Source organism: Lathyrus oleraceus, chromosome 1 (assembly GCF_024323335.1).
Source record: "Lathyrus oleraceus cultivar Zhongwan6 chromosome 1, CAAS_Psat_ZW6_1.0, whole genome shotgun sequence".
In the NCBI taxonomy this organism is placed as follows: Eukaryota; Viridiplantae; Streptophyta; class Magnoliopsida; order Fabales; family Fabaceae; genus Lathyrus; species Lathyrus oleraceus.
In genome coordinates, this window is record NC_066579.1 from 253657607 (window position 1) to 253669682 (window position 12076).

Sequence of the window (12076 nt, forward strand, 5' to 3'; positions counted from 1 at the left end):
TTTCATCCATTCATCCCCATTAGGTCCTAAACCTTTTCACACATTACTTTCAAACTTGAGATAGATATTGTGCAAACATCTTCATGTTTTCAAATCAAAAACCTGGACCCCAAGTCCTTGACTTTTTTCAAACTCCATTTCATAATACTTCTTTGAATCAATCTTAATCATACTTTGACCCTACTTTCATGAACACTCATAATCAATTAACTTCACCCATTCAATTGTTTTGGCTTTGTCCATTGTTAATCTTTTCACACATTAGCCATAGGTTTCAATTATCATTGTGGTTGATGTAAACCTCACCCTATCCTTAGTGAGTCGACTATAAGACTTCCGTACTGAAAACAGGGTTAACCCCTCTAGTACGTCGAAGCTATCCTCGCATGGTGGATGTTGGTCTTGGTCGAGTTTTCTCCCATTGATAATGAAGAGCCTCAGTGCTATTGTTTAAAATCGAACTCACTAACTTTTGGAAATCTTTTAGCCGAACTACGGCGTTTTGATCCTTACCTTTGATGGGAGGTACGTAGGCAACGGGTTCATCCGTTCGAACACAAAAATAACTAACTTGTATATTCTTTTCTCATCATCCCAATCATGTTTGCACAATAAATATTTCATAACAAATAACAATTTTATACAACAAGTGTGAAAAGGGCTCCCTAGGAGTACCTAGGACGTGATGGGTGCCTAACACCTTCCCATTGCGTAATTTACACCTTACCCAGACTCTCTGATCTTTTTATTAGTTTTCTACGCGTAAAACTTCTTAGGCTTTTGTTCGCTTTTTAGCCAATCCTTTGGATAAATAAAAGTGCGGTGGCGACTCGAATTCTTTGTATGCTTTGCTTATGGTTTAATCGATAAATCATATAGCGACGAATACACCGCTACACTTACCTAGATAGATCTTTTGGTCCCCCGAGAATTTATTGCTCGGTAACTGGTAATATATTTCTGGGCGTTGAGTATTTCACATGTGTTAATTTACCCAGTAACAGGTAAAAGGTAATTTACTCTTTTGTTTTTCTCTAGCGGATTCATTTTTCGTTTCCCCAGCAAGTCTATCCTTGATATGTTCATCTTAACCGGTGACAGATATTCTTCCTGTTTGGTATTCTACCCAGTACACAAGTAGCTGTAATTCCTATTTTCCTCAGAAGAGTTCATCCTTGATATGTTCACTTTAATCGATGACGAATTGTCTCTTTCTTCAATCTTCAACCCAGTAGCCGGTAGTTGTAATTTCTATTTGCGATGTTTTTCCCAGTAAATGGTAAATATAAATCCTATTCTCCCCTCAAAGTCTATCCTTGATATGTTCGCTTTAATCAGTGACAAATTTTCTCTTCCATTTGGTCTTCTGTCCAGTAACCGACAGTTGTAATTCCTATTTTTCCGAGCAGTCTATCCTTGATATGTTCATCCTAACCGGTGACGGATATTCTTCCTTGTGAGTTTATCCTTGATAAGTTCATTTTAACTAGTGACAAATACTCTCTCTTTGGTCTTCTGCCCAGTAATAGGTAGTTATAAATCCTATTTGATATATTTTCCCAATAGGTTATTGTTTACCCTAACCGGTAATTAATATGCCTCATTTTCCTTAGCGAGTCATCCTTGATATGTTTACCATAACCGGTAACAGATGTTCCTCTGCCCGAGTGTATTAATCTACTTGCCCAGTAATCGGTAGTGGATAATACATCTCTTTTACTCCTGTGTTGAAGTTTATTCTTCCCCAGTTGAGTTTGAGTGTGTATTTTCCCAGTGAAGTCGTTAATCCCATGTTGCGTTCGAGTATTTCAGCTTTGCTCTGATTTACGCATTTCCCCAACAGGTGTTTCTTGCTGTATTGATGTTATCCCAATACATGCAGTTTTCCTTTCTCCCCAACCGAGTCTTTCCATTGATTTATTTTCATGGAAATCCCCTCGTGTCTCCCAACAGTTTTTAGGTTGTAGCCTGGCCTACGCATAGCTTTTTATTCCCTAGAGTCTTTGTTTCCCCAGTGAGTTTTTTCCTTACGGGATGCATTATATTCCTGTGGACTTTTAGTTTCTCTGGATTCCTTTCCTTTGTGGAAATACATTCCCTCACAAAGATTATTTTTGCATACATATCATATGCATCATGAGGTCTCTTAGGGACCAAAATACCAAAAATATGTCTATGTATAGCTTTGTTTCTTATGTAGGTAGTGTGTGTGTCCACCTATGCCTCATCAAGCTCACAACTAGGGTTTGAGACCCTAGTCGCAAAGAGATCAAGTTATCAATGGTCCACATTGGTTCAAAAAATCATATATGGATCCCCATGTTCGTAATTTGTCAACTTGATCAAGAATTCATCAAGAGTTTGAATTTTGTTTGCCTTGGAAGCCCTAATTCATCTGGGTATCTTGTGTGACTTCCTCATCAAGTTTCTTCAACAATTGGTCAAATATATCAAGGGATACTTAATTTTACAACATATTATGCATATATGATCCTCCATGATCCCCAAATATCAAAATAACTTCAAGTTTTCAAGTTGGTTCAAAGAGGTTGGCCAGAGAAAGTCGACTAGTCAAAACTAGGGTTCCCTAGACCATATCTCCTACAATGTTTGTCATATGAAAATGATTCCAAGAGAAAAGTTACTTTTTATGACATTCCTAAGAACTTTCATGTTGACATCAAGAGCTAGGTTTGCTTGGAAAGTCATTTTTTATGGTGAAACATTATAGGTCATTTTGTATGTGCCCTAGTTAGGAGGTCAACTTCCAAGGACCATAACTTGCTCATTTTGTATGAATGAAGGACATCCAAGTTTCATGGTCAAGTTCAATATCTCTTATTCAACTTTTATTCTTTTAGAAATTTCAAAGTCAACATGCAAGTACCAAGAGGAAACATTATAGGTCATTTTGGGCAATTACCATTGAACCAATAATTTTCCTTAACTTCTAAAATGCATAACTCCCTCATGAAATATCCATATGGTGTCAAATTTGTGACCAAATTAAATAGTAGTGAAAGATATACATATTTTATGAAGGAACCTTTTCCATTTGAAGCTCATTAAAAGTTATTTAATCATGTTTGATTTCTCAAACGTCCACCTCAAAATTCATCATGATCCAAGCTCCAAATAAAAATGTGTTCAACATAAAAGTTATTCCCCTTGAATCCACCTTTCTAAAAAATCTAAGATCACTTCATTTGTTCAAGATTTGAGGGACTTGTGCATGGTTCTTTTGTTGGGTTTGTTTTGGCAAGTTTTGAATTCAAGTGATCATTTCTCTTTGCATGCTTACATATGATGATTTCAGTATCCATTATGCACGATTTAGAATGGGATTACATCATGGTTTGGGCCCAAATAAAATCCCATGCATCCATGCACCAATGTTTCTATTTTTGGCCAAAATTTCAAAGGGTGCAAAACTGAATTCCATAGCCTATATATACCATTGCATTGCCTCAAGATCAATACACACACATTACCCAAGCCTTTCCAGATCATTTTTGAACCATACCACATAGAATACCTTGAGGATTTCTTTGAAATCGAGTTTGAATTTCACCTTCTATTTTAAGATTCAGACTCTAAGGATTCATTACCCTTTTCATCTCAAGTGGTCACTGCAAGCAAGAGGAGAAAGAACCAATTAGAGCTGCCCGAAGGTGAATTTTCTCAAACTTCTCTTCTTCAATTCTTCCTCATTTATCAACTATTTTTCTTGATTGTTGGTTGGCTGAAGTCCTACCAATGTAGGCAACAAGATTGAGTTAGTTTGAGGTCAAATCGAAGCAACTCAGTTCATGATCCTCAAATTTAAAATCGATGTATCTTTCAATATACTTGGAATTGGAATAAATTGAGGCAAAATTTGAGCTCCTGAGCATTTTTCCTTTAAATTGATGTCCTTATGTTTTATTTTGGTGATGGTTGATGGTGGACCAGTCCGGTGAGGTCCACCGGAGAAGATGACCGGAGCTAGGGCTTCGGTGATGCACTGGAACACTCCAGGCCATCTGATCTCATATCCACATTTTAGTCCTGGCCCTCCTTCCTGATTACCACGCGTGTCCATGCGTTGACCATAAAACATGATGGAAAACCGCGTTTGGCCATCAGATCTGCCACCTCAATTAATGAGGGAGATCTGATGGCCCATGTTTTTTGATTTTTTTTTTATTTTCTGATTTTTCATTTAACCCCCTTTGTTTTGTTTAATTCATTTTAATTTTATTTTTAATCCAAAAATATGAGACTTTCACCAAAAATCTCTAAATATTTTTCTCTTCCATTTTTTGAATTAAAATTATTTTTTGGATTAATTTTGATAATTTTTCATGAATTAAATGTTTTTGTGCATATTTTTAATTGTTTTAAAATACTTTTGACTTTCCAAAAATCATGATTTTTTTTTCTAAGGTCCTTTGACCTTGTTTGACCTAGGATAAATCTCTTGCCCATTTATTTGGTGTTTTGAAGGGATTTGAGGTTTTGACCAAATTAAAATAATTCATTTTTAATTTGATTTTTAATTGAATAAATGCTTGAAAATTATGTTGAGCCATTTTTAGGGTCCTGTGTTGTTTGACTTTCTGTTTGGCCTTGATCATGGTTGATTTGACTTTTGTATGTCCAATACTATTGGATTTAGGGGTTTAATGAAATGTACATTTCATCTCCAAAAATGAATGGATAGTATTGATCAGATGAATTTCCTCCTGTGATGAATTTGGATTCTATATCCCTTTCCCTCTTCATCTTCATCCCTATTGTTCCCCAATACATCATTGACCAATGAAATCTCTTCATGTCTAATGCTAGTTGATTCATCAATGACCTTGTGTTAGATGAATCAACATGAGCCAGACTGAGATAGGTCCTTCCCCATTTCTTTTAGTGTGTGGTATGTTTTAGGAGTTTGGTTCTTTGTACCAAATCTCTAACATGCATTAACACCTATATTTTTATTGCCCGACCTCAGATAGTTGTGACTTCTACATAAGTCCAATTATAACACAGGAGGAGCATAACAACATCTGCAGGGGATACGAGTAAGTCACGATAAAACTGAGGTACTCGACTCGTGCAGAGGAAAGCAATTTCACTAAGGAAAGGCGCACTCAACTCAACTGGGGAGAAATAAAATTTCAACACAGGAGGAGCAGAAATCTACTATCTACTACCTGTTACTGGGTAAGAAGATAAAAAATATCTGATAGAGAGAACATCCGTCATCGGTTAGGATGAACATATCAAGGATAGACTCGCTGAAGACCGCCAGGAGGGAGTATTCCTTATCGGTTACTGGGTAAGAATAACCTTGCTGGGGAAAACTGCAGAAAATAGGATTTACAACTACCAGTCACTGGGCAGAAGACCAAAGGGTGAGAGTATCCGTCATCGGTTAGGATGTACATATCAAGGATAAACTCAACAGGGAAGAGAATCCGTCATCGGTTAAGATGAACATATCAAGGGTAGACTTGCCTGGAAAATGTCAAGGAGGACACCCGTCATCGATTAAGATGAACATATCAAGGATATACCAATTGAACAAAAGGGGTAGGAATTACATCTATCAAAATCTGGATAAAAAACCGTCGGAGAGAAAATCCGTCATCGGTTAGGATGAACATATCAAGGATTATCTATGTGAGGGGCAAAATAGGATTTATAACTACCGGTTTCTGGGTAGAAGACCAATCAAAGAGAAAATCCGTCACCGGTTAAAGTGAACATATCAAGGATGGACTCTGAAAAGGGGGAAAAATAGGGATTACATCTATCAGTTACTGGATAGAATACCAAAGAAGAGAAAATATGGCACCGGTTAAAGTGAACATATCAAGGATTGACTCTGCACAGGGGAAAAAGTAGGATTTACAACTACAGGTTACTGGGTAGAAGACCACAAGTGAGAATATCCGTCACTGGTCAAAGTGAACATATCAAGGATAGACTCCTGCGGGGGAAAGGAAAGATATCTGTCACCGGTTAAGATGAACATATCAAGGATATACTTTCTGGGGACTCCACTGAGAAGAACAATGGTACTTTTTTCGGGTATTGGGCAAGAAGTAACAAACTGCAAACTAAGAAGACTATTACCAGTTACTGGGTAATAGACTCTTAGGGGACCAAGGTATCCATCTAGGTAAGATCTAGAAGGAAGAAATCAATCAAGACTCAACCCATGGAGGACATAACTCAAGGGGAGTAATTCCATCCAGAAAATCTACTGGAGAGGAAACTGAAATAACAACCATCCACGAGGAAACAAACTCAGTGGGGAAATAGAGAAAGGTTAAAGTCTTTCTGCTTAAGGGGCTGACACTCTACAATTGAAGAAGGACAGACACTAGATCAGGTATGGGGATAAAGTACTGCCATAACAGAGAATGAAAATCTCAAACAAATCAAATATGTAGGATATGCATATCATGAAATCATATGAATGTATATGTATATGTATATGTATGATTATGCTGACAAAACGATCATAAAGGATACAAAGGTGTTGCAAAGAAATTGAACCACCGGTACAATCCTCGGTCAATCCACAAAATATGGAGAGAATAGTCGGAGAATAGAGAGATCAACATCCCAAAGGGTGCAACCCTAGCTGAACACGGAGGAGATCTGCTGAGGACGGAACATCCAATCTGTGGGGGATTTTAGGTTAACACCATAAAAAATGGGAGACAACCCTACAGAGAAAAGAACAAAAGCTGCTCAGAAACCAGGAGGAAACTCTGACTAGGAGCAAAGATACATGGAAATTGGTGGGGACACCAATGCGATCTACTGGGGAAAATCAAATATCTCTGATGAAGATCTACCTGCTGGGGAAACACGAACTCCACTGGGGAAGGCCGAAACTCTGTTGGGGGAAAGGACACGCCGCAGGGTATCTGAATCAACCAACTCAGCTAGGGATAAATAAAGAAGCTCCACTGGGGGTCAAACACTCCACCGAGGAACTGAATCAACACAAACGTCTAGGGATAACAGAAGAGTTAACTGCTTGGGGGACCACAGATGCTTCACATTTAAGGACTTGCTTTTTACTGAAACGCGATCGATATTCCTTTTACTTGCTTTGGAAAAAAAATCTTGCTTTTATATATTAAAGAAAACTTGATTTTGATTTAAAAAATTAATTTCAAAATGATCATAATAAAATTTAAAACTATTGGCTGAAGTAAATAAGAGTAGAAACAATTGGAATAAAGCTCAACTTTATTTAATGGAATGGTAGTCTGTAAATGACAAGACTCCATAGATTTTACAAAGTTGAAAATGGTAATTTATATGGAAAAGGGTTACATTGAATACAAATGATCCTTAATCCTTCTACCGACTTTTGATATTCACTGTACTCTTGACCGCTACCGGAGATGAACTGATGTCAACCCTTGTGCTCAAACAAGTCTTCAAAATCACTGAAGATCAGCATAATGCAGTTACTTTCCATAATCCCTAATTTTTGCATAACTTGCCCCAAGGGGGGGGGGTACTCAACTTATCGGGAAATTCTTTATGTTTTTATGTCTCTAATTTTTGCGTGGATCGCCTTTTCGGGTTTTCAATCCACCGAGACGCTCATTTTTGCTTAAGCCGCTCTTTCGGGTTTTCAACTTAGTGAGCTGTTTTTTCTTTTTTAGGCGAAGTATTTCTTGACTGCATCTGCGTTCACAGGATGGATGAACTCTTCACCATCCATAGTTGTAAGAATCAATGCACCTCCTGAAAAGGCTTTCTTGACAACATATGGGCCTTCATAATTGGGAGTCCATTTCCCTCTAGAATCTGGCTTGAATGTCAAAATCTTCTTGAGCACAAGGTCACCTTCTCTGAACACTCGAGGTCTGACCTTCTTATCAAAAGCTTTATTCATCCTCTGCTGATATAACTGACAATGACACATGGCAGTTAATATTTTCTCTTCAATCAAATTCAACTGATCAAACCTAGTCTAACGCCATTCAACTTCAGTCAACTTGACTTCCATGAGCACACGCAACGAAGGAATCTCAACCTCTACGGGGAGTACTGCTTCCATACCATATACGAGAGAAAAAGGGGTTGCCCCTGTTGAAGTGGGGACGGATGTACGATACCCATGCAAAGTAAACGGGGGCATCTCATGTCAATCTTTATATGTGACAACCATCTTTTGAATGATCTTCTTAATGTTTTTATTTGCAGCTTCAACAGCCCCATTCATCTTGGGTCTATAGGGAGAAGAATTATGATGTGCAATCTTGATGTCTTTGTAAAGAGCTTCCACCATATTGTTATTCAAGTTCGATCCATTATCAGTAACGATCTTACTTGGCACACCATAATAACATATGATCTGATTCTTGATAAACCTCACAACAACTTTCTTGGTTACATTCGCATACGATGCTGCTTCAACCCATTTTGTGAAGTAATTAATTGCCACTAGAATGAAACGATGTCCATTCAAAGCTTTGGGTTCAATCATCCCAATCATATCAATTCCCCACATGGAGAAGGGCCATGGGGAAGAGATAACATTCAATAGTGGCGGAGGAACATGAATCTTATCAGCATAAATTTGACACTTGTGGCATTTCTTCACAAACTTGCAACAGTCAGATTCCATTGTCATCCAATAGTAACCTGCTCGTAACATCTTCTTCTCCATTGCATGTCCATTGGAATGAGTACCAAAGGATCCTTCATGCACTTAGGTCATCAACAAGTCTGCTTCGTGTCTATCCACGCATTTGAGCAAAACCATATCGAAGTTTCTCTTGTACAATATATCACCATTCAAGTAGAAATTGTCGGCTAAACTTCTCAAAGTCTTCTTATCTTTCAAAGATGCCCCAGGCGGGTAAATCTGACTTTGGAGGAAAAATTTGATGTCATAATACCACGGCTTCTCGTCTTTGATTTCATCAATAGTAAACACCTGAGTTGGCCTATCAAGACGCATTACAGATAAATTGGGAACTTCATTCCAATACTTCACTACAATCATTGACACCAACGTTGCAAGAGCATCTGCCATTCGGTTTTCATCTCGAGGGATATGATGAAACTCAACCTTTGTAAAGAAAGCTGAAATCCTCCTCGCATAATCTCTATACGGTATCAAACCGGGTTGATTTGTCTCCCATTCTCCTTTGATCTGGTTCACAACCAAAGTCGAATCATCGAATACATCCAAATACTTGATTCTGAGATTCATGGCCTCTTCAAGCCCCATAATGCAAGCTTCATATTCTGCCATGTTGTTCGTACACTTGAAAGTCAACCCAGCTGTAAATGGTAGATGTGTGCCTTGAGGAGTAATAATCACTGCCCCAATGTCATTTCCATATTGATTAACAGCTCCATCAAATACCATGCCCCAACGGGTACCAGGTTCTGGCCCTTCTTCAAGCAATGGTTCATCACAATCTTTCATTTTCAAGTACAAAATCTCTTCATCAGGAAAGTCATACTGCACTGACTGGTAATCTTTAATCGGTTGGTGAGCCAAGTGGTTAGCCAAGATACTACCTTTGATCGCTTTTTGAGATCGGTATTTGATATCATACTCTTATAACAACATCTGCCAACGGGTAATCCTCCTAGTTAAAGCAGGCTTCTCAAATATATACTTGATTGGATCCATTTTGGATATCAACCAAGTGGTATGATTCAACATATACTGGCGCAGACGCTTAGCAGCCCAAGCTAATGCGCAACAAGTCTTCTCAAGCATTGAATACCGAGTCTCACAGTCGGTGAACTTTTTACTGAGGTAGTAAATTGCAAATTCTTTCTTTCCAGACTCATCTTGCTGACCAAGAACACAACCCATATTATCTTCCAGATCAGTCAAATACATGATCAACGGTCTTCCTTCAACGGGTGGAGACAAAATTGGAGGTTCAAGCAAATATTCCTTGATACTGTCGAAAGCTTTTTGGCAGTCTTCGGTCCAATCACAAGACTGATCTTTCCGAAGAAGCTTGAATATAGGCGCACATGTGGCAGTCATGTGGGAAATGAATCTGGAAATATAATCCAAGCGGTCGAGAAAACCTCTGACTTGCTTCTCAGTTTTAGGCGCATGCATTTCTTGTATTTATTTGACCTTGGAAGGATCAACTTCAATACCCTTCTCACTGACAATCAAGCCCAACAACTTACCAGAGCGAACACCAAAATTACACTTATTGGGATTCAAGTGGAGTTTATAGTTCCTCAAACGCTGAAATAGCTTCAAAAAATGCTCAACATGTTCCTCTTCATCAATTGATTTACCAATCATGTCATCAACATAAACTTCAATCTCTTTATGCATCATATCATGAAAAAGAGTAGTCATTGCTCGCTGGTAAGTTGCACCAGCATTCTTTAGACCGAAAGGCGTCACTCTATAATAGAATGTTCCCTAGGGTGTAATGAATGTGGTCTTCTCCATATCCTCGGGTTCCATCTTGATCTGATTATACCCGGAAAATCCATCCATAAACGAAAAGACTTTGAATTTAGCAGTATTGTCTACCAACATATCAATGTGTGGCAGAGGAAAATCATCTTTCTGATTGGCTTTATTCAAATCTCTATAGTCAACACACATGCAGACTTTTCCATCTTTCTTCGCCACAAGCACAATATTGGCCACCCATTGCGGATACTCAACGGTTACAAGGAAACCAGCGTCAATCTACTTCTGAACTTCCTCTTTGATCTTTACGGTCATGTCAGGATGCGTTCTTCTCAACTTCTACTTCACTGGCGGGCATTCTGGCTTCAACGACAATCTATGCTCCACAATCTCAGAATCCAACCCAGGCATGTCATTGTAAGACCCCAATTTTGTCCCTAAGATCCCTCATGGCATCATAACATTGCATTGCATAGCCTCAAGGATCATTGAGCATCTTGGCTCCCTTTCCCTTTGTGTAGGGATCTCTTGTGAGTGGTTTGAGATCACCAAGCATGCTTGAATTGTATATCATTGCTTTTCTTGTTTTATTCACTAACCAAAAGCACAAAAATATGTCACTAACATTTTTTGTTGTAGCTTAAGCAGTCACCAGTTCAAGAGCTTCAAGAAGATCCTTTGTGCAACAGATGAGGTATTTACTTGGGATGAGGATCACATGATTATTATAAGGAGCTTACATGAGCTAGAGTTTCATTTTGAAGCAATTTCACCAAGTGGTAGAGGCTCAAGTTAATCAAGACATTTCAAGGTCATCTGAGGACCAAAAGTCAACTATGCAGTCAACTGAGGGCTTTGAGGTGGGGAAATGAGTTGAGACACCTCAATCATGTTCAAATGGGGTCCATTCATCATTCTAAACATCCATCTTGAAGATTTAAAGGTCATGGCAAAAGTTACTAAAAATGGAAAATGACCTATAATTCAAAGTTTCCAAATTTGGCAAGTTTTTGGTCCACATTCAACTTGACTTGTCAATGTCAAATAAGTTTCAAATGGATTTTTGGTGAACATGAAAGTTGTATATTTTTGTCTCCCCTTTCCAAAAAGTCCTAATTCATGTCCATATGATGATTGGTTGAGGAGTTATGGTCATTTGATCACAAGGTGTGCATGGAAATTCAAAATGGCATAACTTTTGATACAATGCTCCAAATTGGTTCATTCTTTTTGCAAAATGTTTCTCATATTCAAGGCTTCTCAAAATGACCTCATTTGGCTCAATTATGCAAAGGAATCATGGCTTGTATGTTCATTATTTCACACATGTGCAAATTGAAGAAAATATTCAACATTCATTTTTGGCTTAAGATGCAAGCAAATTGATACTCAAATCATGACCATTGGATAATTTTGAGTGGATTAAGGCCTTAACATGGGAAAGAACAAGTGCATTATGGCCATGCTAGCTTAATGTGCATTTTTGAAATTTGCTTCAATACTCACTAATCATGATTAGCCAATGGAAAAGAGGATTAGCATGGTCATTAGCATGAAGTATAAAAGGCCAAACCCTAATCATAACAGGAGAACATAAGCATTTTCAGATCAAAAATTCAAAACTCTCTCAAATTTCTCTCTCTTCGAATTTGGATT